Genomic DNA, 16,415 nt, shown 5'->3' with positions numbered 1-16,415 from the left:
TTCTTTCGTGGTTCCTCTAGAAATTCTGAGCTTTATACATAGAAGACACTCAATACTTTCACTCCTTACCCACTTTTCCTTTTCAGGTTCCTTGAGAACACTTGTCTCTGACAGCAGGTTCTACCAAAACTCTATTCTACCATTCTTATCTGGGATTTTGTATGGTGAAGTTGAACTGACAAAGTAAATGTGTGGATGTGTGAGTTTTGATTTCAATTATTTAATTCAAGAGTCACCCTAGATCTTTTTATCTTTTACTTAGCTCATCTTAAGTCCATGGAGAAAATCTATCTATCTATCTATCTATCTATCTATCTATCTATCTATCTATCTATCTATCTATCTATCTATCTATCTATCTATCGGTTATTTGATGCTCTTTTTGCATCATCTCTTAGCTTCCATTGACCTGAAACCTGGTCAAACTCCTATGAATGAGGTAAATAAGAAAACCCAGAGATAGAATCTAAGAATATAAGGTCTCAATTCATATATCATACTCTTTATTATTGCTGCAATATGATTATGTATGAATGAGAATGACTTATATACTGTTGTGTTTTCTAAATGTGGTCCAGGTAAAGCTGGTGATCTACAAGTGTCTGAGGGCTGGTGTCATCTCTTAAATGAATATAATAATAGTGTCCCTTTTTTTGTTTCTAGTCAAACAAAAAGCCTTCCTAATCCCCTCAACCCAGTGTAATATTTTTCTCCTTTGAAGTCCTGCAGTATATTGTCTGTATTTTTTCTTGATAATGTTTATTTATTGTTTAGTATGTCATAGATATCTCTGTGGTTATTCAATTTAAACTTTCCCAGTCTTCCCACCCCAGCCCCACTGGACTTAAATGGCAATAATGGAGTTTTATTCTTTTTGTATTTCATGCTGTATACAGTACAGTACCTTTCAAATATTGGTTGATTTGAATTAATCGGTTTTCTATATCATTTCATAGATTTATCAAAATCAACAGGAATCCTTGCATGGAGTATGAAAATGGGCATGGTACAAGTATTGTAGAAATAGTAAGCAGAAGACCTGGATCATACCTCAGTATCTGGTGGATGATTTATTGTGTGATCTTGAGTAAATCACTTCTCTGTGGTATCTTCACTTATCTGAAATACAATAAGATTGGATTATATGATCTTTGAAGTTCCTTCCTGTTTGCCATTCTGTAAAGCTATGAGGATCAGGTTATATCTTTTTCCTTTCATTTAGTTTTGATCTTAGAAAAGATAGAGAAAGTAGAATAATGATCTATGGCTTCAACGAAAAGGAACAGAACATAAATTGTTCATAAGCTTGATTTAAGACTACCAGTTTTTCTCAGATGAACATTTGAGAGAAAGACTCATTTCATTCCTCTTTGAATGTATTGGTTGTACCCAGGATAAAGGCTTGGTCAAGATCTCTGAAAGCAGTACATTAGTTCTGCCTTTGACAGTGGCTTCTAAGCTAACTACTACTTTTATAATATAAAGTTGTCCTACTTTCTAGAGCTCACAGGTCTTCCTACTCTTATCCTTTTTGTATTATAAAAACAAGTTGCATTTGGAAACAGCCCAAATGCCCAAAAATAGATGACTGGATTAAGAAGATGTGGTACATATATACCATGGAATATTACTCAGCATTCAAAAAAGATAAACACATGCAATTTGCAGCAACATGGATGGCGCTGGAAGGGATCATGCTCAGCGAAATAAGCCAAAAAGAAAAAGAAAAATACCGGATGGTCTCACTCATAGCAGGAATCTAGAAAACTTAAATAAGGGACCAGGAAAATGAACAACTATAAGAAAGTGAAAATCAAAATCAACAAAAAACTATGAACCAGAGACACTTTTTGGGGGTGGGGGGGCGGGAGGGGAGGGATTGGGGTCAGAATGGGGGGTTTGCAATTGTATGGGGGAATATAAAAATAAAATTTATTATTTTAAAAAAAAAGATAGTCAAAAAAAAAAAAACAAGTTGCAGATTATCTGATTCTGGCAGCATATCACCATTCTTCAGGTCTTCTAAGAGACAAGCTCTTAATGTCATCTTTGTTATTTCCTTTTAATTATTTCTTGATGAGATACACAGCATGCTTCCTCATATGATTTTAGGGTACCAGGACTAACAATCCAGCCATCCATTAATTTCTTAGCTCTCACCTGAAATCTATTCTGTAGTTTCTAATAGATTTTTGACTCCCATTAAAATGATACTGTTTTTAGGATAATCAAGCCCCAAATTTATCAGCCTGTCATCTTGGTTACATGAAATGAGTCTGGGAGGGTTTTGCTAAGACTGATGGGTTCAGGAGGAAAAGAACAGGAAGGCACTGTTAATCTGAGACTTGAAGACAACTGAAATTAAAATTATAGATGAGGAAAACAACACAGATCTGGGAAACTGAGGGTGAAGGGAGGAGGAATCTTCCCCAATTTTGCTTCACTTCCAGTTAACATTTATTTAATCTAATTCCAACTCTTAATATTTTCTTCTCCATTTTTCTTCATCCCTATTGCTGCTTCACTTCTGGAACTCATGACCTCAGATATAGATGACTTATAATAACCTACTTTTCACATATACCTTGTGTTTTAGACTTGCTAAACTGTTTATAATTTCTGGAAATGCCTTTCATACCTCCTTAATTTTATTTTTTTTAATAATAAATTTTATTTTTATATTCCCCATGCAATTGCAACCCCCCATTTTGACCCCAATCCCTCCCCTCCACACCCCCACCCCCCAAAAGTGTCTCTGGTTCATAGTTTTTTGTTGATTTTGATTTTCACTTTCTTATAGTTGTTCATTTTCCTGGTCCCTTATTTAAGTTTCTAGATTCCTGCTATGAGTGAGACCATCCGGTACTTTTCTTTTTCTTTCTGGCTTATTTCGCTGAGCATGATCCCTTACAGCGCCATCCATGTTGCTGCAAATTGCATGTGCTTATCTTTTTTGAATGCTGAGTAATTTTCCATGGTGTATATGCACCACATCTTCTTGATCCAGTCATCTATTTTTGGGCATTTGGGCTGTTTCCAAAGCTTAGCTATTGTAAACAGTGCTGCTATAAACATAGGGATACCCCCTTAATTTTAAACTTTTCCCTCTCAAAACCATCTCACACACCACAGCCAGTCTAATCATTCTTTTTTTTCCCAAAGATTGATTTATTTACACAAGCACTGGGTACAGTCAGAAGCACGGGAGTGTGAGAGAATTCACCAGAGCCAGAGCGGGGAGCAGAACAGGCAGACAGAAGGAGGACACTGCTGAGGGGAGCAGCGGGCACTGCAGGATAGGTCTGTTGCGCGATGTGGGACCTTCGCTGGCGCCAGGGGATCGAACTGGCACTGCTGAGGCTGCAGGCAGCTTCATAGCCCAGCGTTCAACTGCTGCGTCACCGGGGAGGCCCAGTCTAATCATTCTTAACCCATGGCTTCATCCTGTCTTATTGCTGTGTAAGAGTCTACAAATGACAATAATCAAGTCCCAACCCTATATTTTAGGTAACCCGCTCCACATTTTAACCTTAGTCTCATATTCAACCTTCTTTCTTACAGAGCAAGGTGATAATGGCAGAGACAAAAGAAGTGCTACTACCTGGGAAAAGGAAATCCACTAGAAACTACTAAGGAGAGCTTAAGACTCTTAGAAATAGAGCCTTGAAAAAATCCGTGGAATTCTTTTGGAAGTACAATTGTCTCAAACAAAGATCAACAAAGAATAGTGATTCTTGGGGAAACTTGGCTTAAGGAGATGTTAGGTTACCCTGATATGCTAGTTTAAAATTCCGGCTGTCTTGATAGGCATAGCTCTTGACTGTATCATAGTGACTTGCCAAAGTAGGCTAATATCCTTTCTCTTTATATCAGTGATTTTGCCATGAGATCATGCCTTGTAATACCATAGTGTAACTTGTTTTTGTTACCTTGTCATTACTTGCATGTATTCCAACACCTTATTCCCAAGCCCACTGCTCTATTTTGATTATCTTTTGAACTATGAAACATGTTTTTATCTTGCTATTTAGCCATTATAAACACACTATAGACATTTTTGGGAACAAATCAAGCATTACTTATAAGTAATATCTTGAGAGGTAATCAAGTATACTTGTTGTCTCTGACAGCCTTAGTAAGGCAAACTCAGGACAAACTTTGCCAATAGAGTAAGATGTAAATTTTATTTGTTTTCTGGCATTTAGACTCTAAAATGATCTTAGGAGATGACCTTAATTCTGGAATTTGGTTTTCAAAAAACTGAGAAAATTTATGAAAATAAACAAAGGAAAGCTGCTGTATTATTATAATTTGGACACTTTATAGAACTAATTAGACTTAGTTACTGTAAAACAAATTACAACATTTTTTTTCTTGGGGGGGGAAAGGATGCATTTATTTGGGTTATTGGACCCAAGGAACCAAAATAGTTCACATTAGGGGAGAGATAAACTTACTTTAATTAGCAAAGGATAACTGAAAATTTATACTGAGCCTATTTTATTTTCCAAAATATAGGGAGATATGAAAAAGTTCAAAATTAGAGGAAAAAGAAACACAGCTTATTTCTTATTGAGGTAACATTGGTTTACAACATTGTATATGATTTAGAAGTACAGAATCACACCTTTCAGGTATATGTTACCACACCACACTCGGCACCACCAAGTAAGCAGTTCCACCCCTAGGTGTCTATCAAAAGAATGCAAAAACACTAATTTAAAGGGAGAGATGCACTCCTGTGTTCATTGCAGCACTATTTATAAATGCCAAGCTATGGAATCAACCTATGTGCCCAAAGGCAGATCAGAGGACTAAGAAGATGTGGCTTACATACACAATGGAACATGGTGTATTTTAAGGTTAATTTGTTGGCTTTAAAAATGTATCCTTTTAGAACTCTCCTGCACTGTTGGTGGGAATGCAAACTGGTCCAACCACTATGGAGAGCTGTGTGGAGATTTCTGGACCTACTAAACATAGAGCTTCCATATGATCCAGCAATTCCACTCCTAGGTATTTACCCAAAGGACACAGAAACATCAATTCCAAAGAACACCTGCACCCCTATGTTTATAGCAGCACTATTTACAATAGCTAAGCTTTGGAAACAGCCCAAATGCCCAAAAATAGATGACTGGATCAAGAAGATGTGGTACATATATACCATGGAATATTACTCAGCATTCAAAAAAGATAAACACATGCAATTTGCAGCAACATGGATGGCGCTGGAAGGGATCATGCTCAGCGAAATAAGCAAAAAAGAAAAAGAAAAATACCAGATGGTCTCATTCATAGCAGGAATCTAGACAACTTAAATAAAGGACCAGGAAAATGAATAACTATAAGAAAGTGAAAATCAAAATCAACAAAAAACTATGAACCAGAGACACTTTTTGGGGAGTGGGGGCCGGGAGGGGAGGGATTGGGGTCAGAATGGGGCATGTGCAGTTGTATGGGGGAATATAAAAATAAAATTTATTATTTAAAAAAAAATGAAAAAAAAAATGTATCCTTTTAAATGTCAAATACAGGTGGTGGTGTTGAGGGGGTGGCAAAAAATATCTTCAGCTTACATTATGGGAAAGTAATAGGACCATAATTGTTTGAAACAGTAAGGTTATACACTTTGGTTATTTTAAAAATAAGAATTAAAAAAACTGTTCAAATAGAAAAATCCTTAAAGTTTTTTAAATGGGAATGAGACCCACATAAGTTGCAAAAGACATGTTGTATGTTAGGTGAAACTGCTTCCATAATAGTTAGCAAAGAGACAGAGAACTGCTTATTGACGGGCTATTTAATGGTTTGTAATTGCCTGTGTGCTTTCAAAGCTCATAATTCTTGCCAGACATGTGGAATTTTCAATCTGAGAGATCTGTTTAGACTAAAAGATTGCCAAATAGACACTAGTCACTGTGTATTAATAGAGAAGAACTTAAAAACATTTTCTGGGAACGGACTTGGTGAGAGATGAAGTCGAACAACTCTGCCTGCCCTGATGAACCCATCATTCTCATGCTTTTATTTATAGCAAGTTCTGTTTTATAAATAAACCAATCCTTCAAGAAAAGAGAAAAGAAACATTCAGCTTAACTTTCTACTGAGGCAAGGTCAATGTGGCTATAGTGGCAAAAGCACAATAGCTTTTGAGCCAGGACAGCTTTGAGTGTTAATCATGGTTTCTCCACTTACTAGCTATGTGACCTTTGGTAAGTACCCTGCCTTTATGATACTCCATTTCCTCATCTGTAAAATGAAGATAATATTAAAAAAGAGAAGATAGCAAAAGAGTATCAAAGAGAAACAAGAAGAAAACAAAAAAGGGTGTAGTATTATATATGTCAAAAAGTAGTTTTAAGTTGGATGTGGTCATTGATTTCAAATGTTTCCAAAGACCAAAGAGAATTAAGTCCATAAATAAGATTTGGTAATTAGGAGGGCAATGGTGGCCTTAGAACATTTTAAATACTTTAGAACTAAAATACAAGTCTTAGAACTTTTAATTAATTAACTTTTAATCAACTTTTTTGTTCTCTATTCAGTGATTATCATTACAAAGAGAAAAAAATGATAGAAAATGTGTTGTTTTCTATTGTTCCATAAAAATCACAAAATTAAACAATACCCACTTATTTTCTTATAGATTCTGTGTGTCAGGAGTTCAGGTACAAATTAGCTGGATCCTCTGCTTAGTCTTACTGGACCACAATCATGTTATCTTATCCTTTTCCAAGATCACTGGTGGTTGTTATAGTAAGACTGCAGTCCTGTTTTCTTCCTGTCTGTTGGCTAGGAACCATTCTCCGCTCCTAGAGGGCACCTGAAGACCATCGGCACATGATCCTCTTCTCTCACAACTTAGCTGTTTGCTTTCTTCCAGGCCATCAGGAGAGATATCTCTTCAAATATTTCTGACTTCTTTGTCTGACCTCTAGGAACAAAATCCCTTCATATTCACGGGTCCCACCCATACTCAAGAGGAGGATAGTATATAAGAACTTGTACATTAAGGAGAGTCCCTGGAGCCTCCTACTAAAGAATAAATATCTAGGAGGAATTTTCTAGGGAGGAAATGGTGGTTCAAAGCCAAGCTGGAAAAATCTGCGCAAGAGTAGTAGCCATGGAAGTGTGAACTTGTAAATAGAAATATAAGAATGGTGGGTTAAGGAATTTCAAGTAGGGGTTCATTTCATCTCATTTTTTTATCTGCAAGGTACAAGTGAAATGGTTTAGTTTGCATATAAATGCTCCAATAGAATGGGTTTGTCAGAAATCTTTGCCTTGAGTCTAGGTGAGATCTTTAGTTAAATATAGTAAAAACTGGGGCTGCAGCAGAAAGTTTCCACATAAAGGCAAGATTTTATAGTGTTGAAAGGAGCTCTTGGAAAAAAAGGCATGTGGTGCCATTAAAGAAGGACCCAATGGGAAAAAAACAAACAAACAGTTGACTGATATTGGGTAGTGCGGAAGATCAGACTGTACCTTATTTCCCTGAGTGTTGCAGAAAACAGTAATATGATTACCTTCTTGTCAGGAATACATACAATTTTGCAATTTTGACAAGTACATCCCTAAGGTATCTACTCTTAGTGAATGCAGTGAAATAAAAATGATCTATGAATTTAAGTCAATGGCACATGAAGGTATTAATTTAATTGAACACATCTTCTGGTTTTGCTTATATGATTAATGGTTGGTTTGCTATAAATAAAGATTAAATGTCAGTTGAGACTTGACTAGGTTGCCTCAAACTATTAAATATTCTTTAAAGCTTAGGTTAAAGTGAAATTTTAAAGAATAACTTTGGTGGGGGATGTGGTATAGTAACACTACCTGAAAGGGGACATCCTATAACTCTAAAACACAAATGATGCAGACCAATGTTAGTGCAATTTTAAAAAAAGGGGGGTTGGAAATTGTGCTTCTAAGTTTAAGTTCTATGTCTACAAAGATACTGGTAAAGGTACAAAATCACTTTATATTAAGGACTAAGAAATATTAAGAAGAAATGAAGTGACTTTTTAAAGAGCTCACCAGCCTGACTTGAAACTTTAAATTCTGTCCTTCATAACAATAATAAAGAATAAGGCTATGGTATAACTACAGAAGTACTTTTTGCCTAATATATCCATTCCTTCAAAAATATTTTTTATATTGGTGATCTTAATTTGGTATATACAGGTTTTGAATTATAATGATACATACCTGAAATTTATATGATGTTATAAAATACAATGTTACTTCAATAAAAAAAAATTAAAAATAAAAAAAAAAACCTGTTTCTAAACCTCTGTTATTTCTGCACATATTCTTACCTAAAGCTCCTTAGGGCAGTAATATGTCTCACTTATCTTCATATTCTCAGAAAGCTTAGGCCAGAACTTGAGACATGTTAAGCCCTCAAAGTCATTACTGTGTGGCATTGAATGGGTAGCAGGATTATACTTGAGAATGATAATTGATTTGTGTTCTGGGACTGATACTGCAGTATTTCACAGGGTTTACCTTGGTCTACCATTGTTGTTAATGTCCTTGACAATAGGTAAGGAAATAGAATAGTTATTTACACAGATGTTACCAACTAGTGGGTGGGAGTGAACTGTGATTAAAAAATTATATCAGTTTAGATATGTAACTAAGGTATGCACAGTAAGTTGGTGTAGGTTGTTAAATATCCGGCAAATACTGTCTTTTTGCAAGTCAAAGGAAGAAAGGAAGAAAAGATGAGAGAAAGGAAGGAATGAAGAGATGTTAAGTATGGAAAGCAAGCTTCAACTTGTTTATAAATCAGCAATTAGGAGATAGTCTTAACTGAACACCACTTTGATCATACCTTCTCTCTCAGAATGTCCTGATTTCTTATAGAAGAAAATATATATTTCAGAACACTAGACTATACTAAATATTTCTCAGAGTTCCTTTTGTTACTGTAAAGTAGTTAGCATATGAAGTTTGCTTCTCTAAAGCACATTCAATTAGTGAGAAATTCTACCAGTGCTACCTAGACACAAATGACACGACAAAGAGTAACTTTAGCAATGCCCCAGTGTTCAGGCTTTGATGAAGGTTTTTGAACAGACATGATTACAGAATGAGTCATGCAAGAAGGGATGAAATCTATGTTCCCACACAACTGTTTGATGAACCAGGTCACTGTGAACAAGCCACTTAAAAGGAAATATATGTCAGGATACTGTAAATGATTCTTAAACAGAGCTACTGTGATGAAGGAAGTTTCCAGAACTGGCTATAAAATCTCTATCTGGAATTGAATGACCTAGTTTATAGACTGTCAGAGCCGGAAGAACACTTAGAGAACATCTAATTCCACCCTGCTCCCTTCATGACCCAGAAAGATAAAATGATTGCTGAAAGTAATACACAGAATTAGTAGCAGAGCCAGGATGGCTGACTCACAGTTCAATGCTATTTTCACTATACCACACTGTTCAGTTTCAGATTCCACAAGACCTGTCACTAAACATGGATGTAAAACCAATTCATATACTGGTGCTAAATGTTGAACAAACTTGTGCAGAAGACTGCAAGTGCACAAAAGCCATGAATTGATCTTTTTTGCTCTCTCTTTAGTATAATATGGGAATACTGTTTACTGAATGTTAGAAATTACAGCTTTTTAATTTTTTGCTTCTCTTCTGTTTAGTTTGTCCTTATCAATTATGCTGGATTATGCATCTTAAAGTACAGTTCTAATCATATCACTTCCCTCTTAAATGTCTCCAGTGGCCTATTAAGCTTAAAACACCATTTAAGACCATAATAATATCCTATCCTAATGTTATGGAGTCAATTTCTGATGGTTTACTATATGTTTATTAATATAAATGTGACCTTATGACCAACTTCACCCCTTTCATTTGTTCAGGCCATTTTGTCATCTGAAATGTCTCTTATCCTCAGAGCTATCAGCTGCTAATCTAACCATTTTTAAGACCATCTCTTATAGCATCACCTAACATATTGTCTACTACTGTGATATGTTAGGTAGTTTTCTTAAAAGGGATATATTGGCTACTTAGTACATATCAATACTGTGTTAGATCCTTTGGAAAATAAGACACAGACTCTCCCCATGAAGCTTTACAGGTTACTAGATGGAAACACAGATATGTTAAAATATAAATTCTCTACACCATTATAGCTGCTATAATAGAAGCATGTATAGGACACAGAGAATGAAAATAATAGATGCATGAATGGTAGTAAAGAATTCATATAAGTGAGGAAAGCATGGCAGCAGAGAAGTGCATTCTAGGCAGGGATAGAAAGCAGAATGAGTAAAGTCTTGGAGTCTTGGAGGTGTGAAATACTTTGGCGTGTTTAGGGAACAAATAATAGTGTGATAGGGATGAAATATAAGATGAAGGATGTATATGTGCTCAGGTATGCATCTTTAGGTCTATGTATCTATTTCTTTTCTGGACTGTGAGAAAAGTGAGAAAATAGGCAAGAAATGCAGGAATTAGATCATAAGGGTCTTCGATATCATACTATATAGAATTTGAGTTTTATCCTAGGGAATGGTGATATACAAGGGGGTGCAGAGTGAGGAAAAAATTACTGACATGTCAGAGAAAGAAAAAGTAGAGCAGCAAAGATAAAAATTGCTCATTCCCAAGAGACTTAACTTTCTTGGCAAAGTGAAAAGACAATGTCTGTTGAGAAGAAGAGGGCCTCACTAGGGTTCAGGTCTTCTGAATATTGGTGAAAATTAGAATAGTGGATCTGGAGAATGTGAAAGAAATATGACCAAGAAGGGACTTGAAGCCCCAACTGAGGTTGGAGAGGGTGGATTTTAGTGATCATGGTCTGTACAATGGTGTGATTTATTCTACTAGCGCTCAGCAGCCTGTGTGTAGAAGAGAAAAAATGCAAGTGCTTAAACTGATGTAAAGTTGGGGGTCATAGAACAAATGTTTGAAAGGACGATGGGTAAGGAATTTGAGAATGCTACCAAAAGCATGGTTAAAAGTGAATCCATGAAGAATTTAACAGATTGGGGGGAAAAAGGGAGGCGCCAAGGGACTGGAAGATTTACTCAGACTGAAGGACTGGTGTACTGGCCATAAGGGAGTGACAGAACTGAAAGTCTAGGAGCTTAGAGTCAGAGTGTAGAACACTCGCATTTAGATATCAGTTGTGTGATGATAACGAAGGCCCTAAGTGTGGCCATGGAATGAATAACCAAGGTAGAGGTGAAGGGACTTGAGGTGGTTAAGAAAATTTGGTGGTTAAGAAAACTACCAAAGGTGGTTAAGAAAATTTGAAGTCAGTTTGCTGGGATGGTTGTCACATGGAAGATGAAATTACCAAGGAGGTAGCAGGATTTGGAGTAGAAAAGAACACTGCAACTAAATGTCAATATATTCACTGAATTAGGCAAAACAGAAGGTCAACAGATGATTATATTAATAAGGAAGATTACAGGGTAGCATAGATGAATGACTTTTTGCTTTATGGTTGAAAAGTAATGGTTTAAAGTAGCATCAATGTGTCAGGAGATATTCACTAGATTAGGTCTCACAGTACATGGGATATAGAATAATAAACTGTTTAATTTTGATAGGGAGGACCCCAATAAGTTTCCCTTAAGACAAGGAGGTGGTGGGAGAATTTTTTGAAGTGGTTTACTTACAGCTGATGGGGTAGAACTTACAGCTGATGGAAAGGGAGTTTGAGAGGAAACAGCAAGGAAACGGTAATAGATAGGTAAGACGTGGAATGAAGAATTAGGAGACGTGGTGATGGTGCATGGGTGCATTGGTGAAGGAAATTCTATGGGGACTACACCTGAGAGGGTGGGGAGGCAAATATTGTTTAAAAATGAACAATGATGTAAAAAATAAAAAATTAAAAAAATAAATGTGAAAAAAAAAGAATTAGGAGAACCAAATACAGGATATTCTCAGGAAGTTAGAATTTTGGAGAGTAGTTGACCACAAAAGTTGATGGTTAAACTACGGAATTGGAATTCAATTTCGTGTTTCTACTTGCTTTGTGTTTCTACCTCTTTTTATCATAGTAACTTTGTGTATTTGCCTAATCTCTACTATTAAATTATATACTTTTATGGGTGGGCGGAGCAACATGGCGGCGAGGAGACGCTGCGAGTAAGATCTCCCATTAAAAAAAGTTAATAGGGAGGAAAAGCGGCAGGTCCCAGTGAGAACTGGGACACGGAAGATAAACGGACGACTCCAGCAAACTGCCCCAAGAAGAAAGTTGCCATAAAAGAGGACGAGAAGGGAGGGAAGCGCAGAACCCTGCTCCCCTCCCCCGCCCACAGAGGCGGCACTCTCCGACCGGCAGAGAGGAGGGAAACAACAAACCAAAACGGCCAACAAGAAAAACGGACACAGCAAGCGGGACTGTGAGTGGAAAGGAACTATTGCAGCCACCACACCCCGTGAACGGGAGCTGAGGCGAACCCTGCAGGATCCGCCGCAGAGGTGAGCTCCAGGCGCCATTAAAGAGAGCCCCGCCCCCCAGGAGGAGACCAGCCCCAGCACACAGCCCCGGCCGCCCGGTAACTTGCGCGGAAAGTGGCGCGGATCCAGACTGAATCGCAGCTGCCCAGGTCCCCGCGCCTGCGACCTAGGCTTGCGGGGAGACGGCGGAGGCCCTCCCTGAGTGAGCAGGAACAAGGCGCCCAGGCAGGGGAGCGGGATTCAAAAGGCGCCATTCCCGCGCCACTGATCTGGGCTACAGCCCGCGTCCTGGAACTGAGGGCTTTGGAACTGAGACCCGGGGCACGAAATTAGGGGCGTGGTTTCCCCACGACGGTGGGGCACAAGGCAGACATAGCACCCCAAAGCCGTTGAGGTGTACCCTACCATCCCCGCTCTGCTCCCTGTCCCACGGGGTGCAAAATCAGCTCCCCAAGGGCTCTAGGAGAGATCTCTGGCGCCACCTAGCGACTTGACCCCAGCACAGGCTACTGAAGGAGCTAGTGGCCAGCTGGGGAGTTAGCCCACACCTGGCTCCTTCCGAACAAGTAGTCTGAGCCCACAGGGAGAGCGAGCACCCACAGCCGGGGCAGACCAGGCGCGCAGAAGAGTGTGCCTGAGAACAGACGCGCAGGGAGTGTGTCCCACATCACCATTTTAGAACAGGGACATTTCTTCAGTAAAGACTACCTGCAGAAGGCTTCCTCAGGAGCCAGAGGTGAGCGGGGGAAGTTCGCCCACGCCAGACCCCCTTTGGCCTGCAGTCCAAGCCCAGAGGGGAGCAGGAACCCACCGCCCGGGCAGACCAGGCGCACAGGGGAGTGTGTCCCCACATCGGCATTTTAGAACAGGGACCTTTCTCCATTAAAGGCTGCTTGAAACTGACAGATGACTCCTGGAAGAACCAGAGGGGAACAGAGAAGCCCACCCAAGATGCCGGCCAGTCCCAACAACACAGTGTCCCAACGCATACGGCAAATTAGAAAACAGACAGTAGGGAGGAGAAGAACCACACGCAACCTAGCAACTCTCCAGAGAAAAAGCACACCACAAAAAGAAAGCCAGCCCCCAGATTGCAAAGACAATAACTTGGAAGAATTTCTGAGCCTTCCAGAAAGAGAATTTAAATTGCCGTGATTAAAAACTGACAGAAGTCATAAAGGAAAACAATAAAGGGAAAAATAATCAACGATCAGAAGAATGCAATTGAGTCCCTAGAGAGGGAAAAACAATGGTCAGAAGAAGAAAGTGAGTCCCTAAAGAGGGAAGTAAAAGAAATGCAGGAGATCAAAGAATTAATGGAAGAACTAAAGAATTCTGGAAAAGCAATGAAAGCAGAATAGATGAAATGGAAGAACGAATAAGTAATTTGAAGACAGAAATAAAAGAACCAAAACAGAAAAGGAAAGAGAAGTACGAAGGAAAAGAACGAAGAAAGACTTCGGGAACTATCTGACTCCATGAGGAAAGGAATATAAAGAGTTATAGAATACCAGAAGAGAGGAGAGAGATGTAGGAACAGAGAAAATATTCAAAGAGATAATTGAAGAGAACTTCCCAAATGTGAAGAAGGAGCTGAAAATTGATATACAAGAAGCAAGAAGAACACCAAACTTCCACGACGAAAGGAAAAATACAGCAAGACACATAATAGTAAAGCTCCCAAGAATCCAGGACAAGGAAAAAATAATGAAGCTGGCAAGAGGGAAGAAACAGATAACAGTCAAAGGAAAACCAATCAGGCTGACATCAGACTTCTCCGAAGAACACTACGGGGCAAGGAGAGAGTGGAGGACATAGCAACAGACTCCAAGAAAACAGATGCCAACCAAGAATCTCTATCCCGCAAAGCTCTCCTTCCTCTTTGAAGAAAGAATATGGACCTTCCCAGACAAACAGAAACTCCGGAATTTCATTGCAACTAAACCCCCACTCCAAAAAATACTACAAGGAGTCCTAAAGCCAGAACCTCAGAGGGACGAATAACAAATGAAAGAAAGGCCAAAAAAAAAAAAAAGTTATAAAGAATAAATAAATAAAAATCAAAGGAAAGACAAACACAATGGCAAATACAGATGTTAACATATCAATATTAACTCTAAATGTAAATGGACTAAACTCTTCAATAAAAAGACACAGAGTGGCAGCCTGGATTAAGAAACAAAACCCAACCTTTTGCTGTCTCCAGGAAACACATTTAGCTACAAAAGATAAAAATAGGCTCAAAGTTAAAGGATGGAAAACAATCCTACAAGCAAATGGACCAAAAAAGAAAGCAGGAACAGCTATACTTATATCAGATAAAACAGATTTCAAACTCAAAAAGATAAAAAGAGACCCCAATGGTCACTACATTATGATCAAGGGGACAATACTTCAAGAAGAATAACACTCATTAACATATACTCACCAAACGAAGGAGCACCAAAATATATCAGACAACTGTTGTCCTCTCTGAAAACAGACATCAGAGAAAACACATACGTAGTGGGAGACTTCAACACACCACTATCAACAATGGATAGATCAACAAGACAAAAAATAAGTAAAGAAACTAAAGCTCTAAATAAGGACCTAGAGCAATTAGGCTTAACAGACATCTATAGAACACTAAACCCAAAAAACGGAGTACACATTTTCTCAAGCGCACACGGATCATTCTCCAGGATCATCACATACTGGGGCACAAGACAAACATCAACAGATACACCAAGATTGAAATCATATCAACCATCTTTTCTGACCATGAAGGCATCAAACTAGAAATAAACCATAAAAAGAAGGCAAGGAACTTTCCCTACCTCATGGAGATTAAAAACCACACTACTGGAAGACCATTGGACTAATGAGGAGATCAAGAAGAAATTAAAAATTTTTTGAATTGAACGACAAGGAGGACACTAATATCCTAAATGTATGGGATGCAGCAAAAGCAGTAATAAGAGGAAAATATATAGCAATAGAGCTCACATCAAGAAACAAGAAAGAACGCAAAGAAACAACCTCATCTCGAAGCTCAAAGATCTAGAAAAAGAACAACAAAAAAAACCCAACCAGTAGAAGAAAAGAAATAATAAAAACCAAAGCAGAAATAAATGAAAATTGAAACTAAAAAACATCCAAAAGATCAATGAAACCAAGAGCTGTTTTTTGAAAAAATCAATAAAATAGACAAACCCTAGCCAGGCTCACAAAGGGAAAAAAGGGAGAAAGCACAAATAACAGGATCATCAATGAAAGAGAGAAATCCACAACGGAACACAGCAGATCAAAAGAATAATCAGTAACTACTAGGAACAGTTATATGGAAACAAGTTTAACAATCTAGAGGAGAATGGACAAATTCCTACAACTCTACAATCACACAAAGCTAGATAAAGAAGAAATAGAACACCTAAACAGACCAATTACAATTAGCGAAATGAAATGGTAATAAAAAACCTCCCCAAAAACAAAGCCCAGGACCTGATGGATTTACAAATGAATTCTACCAAACATTCAGAGACGAATTAGTGCCTATCCTTCACAAACTCTCCAAAAAATTGAGAAGGAAGGGACAATACCAAACACGTTTTATGAAGCCAACATACACTAATACCAAAACCGAACAAGGACACACAAAAAAGGAAACTACAGGCCAATCTCCCTAAGAAACCTGATGCAAAATCCTCAATAAAATTTTAGCTATCAGAATCCAACAAAGTATCCATAAGATATTTCACCACGACCACAGTAGGATTCATCCAGGGGCACAAGGATGGTTTTACATCCGAAATCAATCAACGTTATCCAACACATCAACAAAAAGAAATATAAAAACCATATGATAATATCAATAGATGCTGAGAAGCTTTCGACAAAGTGCAACACCATTCATGATAAAGCCTTGAAATTCTTGGATACAAGGAACATACCTCAACATCATAAAGCCATCTATGACAA

At 38.0% G+C, this 16,415-nt stretch overlaps 1 protein-coding gene across 1 annotated transcript in view; it reads right to left on the bottom strand.

Annotated features, from left to right (window-relative positions):
* Nucleotides 1-16,415, bottom strand: part of CYSLTR1 (cysteinyl leukotriene receptor 1) — a 33,614-nt gene that overhangs the window by 10,488 nt on the left and 6,711 nt on the right. The window contains exon 2 of the mRNA XM_037513018.1: nt 1,051-1,119. The gene's annotated coding sequence lies outside the window, so the exon portion shown is untranslated. The remainder of the gene's footprint in view (nt 1-1,050; nt 1,120-16,415) is intronic.

This window comes from Talpa occidentalis, unplaced genomic scaffold (assembly GCF_014898055.3).
Source record: "Talpa occidentalis isolate TD23 unplaced genomic scaffold, MPIMG_talOcc4v2.1 talOcc4.15, whole genome shotgun sequence".
In the NCBI taxonomy this organism is placed as follows: domain Eukaryota; kingdom Metazoa; phylum Chordata; class Mammalia; order Eulipotyphla; family Talpidae; genus Talpa; species Talpa occidentalis.
This window is presented reverse-complemented; position numbering and strand designations above follow the sequence as displayed.